This window comes from Nanorana parkeri, unplaced genomic scaffold (assembly GCF_000935625.1).
Source record: "Nanorana parkeri isolate BGI_ZX_2015 unplaced genomic scaffold, ASM93562v1 scaffold715, whole genome shotgun sequence".
NCBI lineage: Eukaryota > Metazoa > Chordata > Amphibia > Anura > Dicroglossidae > Nanorana > Nanorana parkeri.
In genome coordinates, this window is record NW_017306983.1 from 717567 (window position 1) to 718126 (window position 560).

The window sequence follows — 560 nt, forward strand, 5'->3', positions numbered from 1 at the left end:
GGGGGAGAGTTGTGGAGTGGAAAGATAAATTTGAGTGTCATCCGCATAGAGATGGTATTGGAAGCCATGTGAGGTTATTAGTTGACCAAGGGAGGAGGTGTAGATGGAGAAGAGGAGGGGTCCAAGGACTGAGCCTTGGGGGACCATTACAGAACGAGGAAGAGGAGGGGAGGAGTTAGAATTGTAGGTGACACTGAAGGAGCGCATAGATAAGTAGGAGGAGAACCATGAGAGAGCAGAGTCTTGTAGAATAAAGACCTAAAACATGAGTATACAGAAAAAGTGAGTATTACCTTTATTAGTATTTGTATTAAAAGTGATTTTAAAGCTTTCCTTTTTTATTTTTTTATATTTGCTACAAGTAGACCCACCTTTGCCCGAGGCTGTTGGCGTTTTTCTTTAAAAGTGTCCAATTCCTCGCCTCCAGTGGGTCCCCGAGGTGCTCTATCCCCCTGCACGGGTGCCTCCATCGACTAATGGAGGCACCCGTGCCAGCAGTGGCTGTGTGGGTCCATAGACACACACAGCCCTGTGGCAGGCCACGCCCCTCATCTCCGCCC

General features: G+C 48.0%; 1 protein-coding gene across 1 annotated transcript in view; it reads right to left on the reverse strand.

The window, feature by feature from the left end:
• The window catches only part of TTC4 (tetratricopeptide repeat domain 4), an 18176-nt gene that overhangs the window by 2615 nt on the left and 15001 nt on the right, over positions 1-560 (reverse strand). The gene's annotated exons all lie outside the window — the stretch shown is intronic.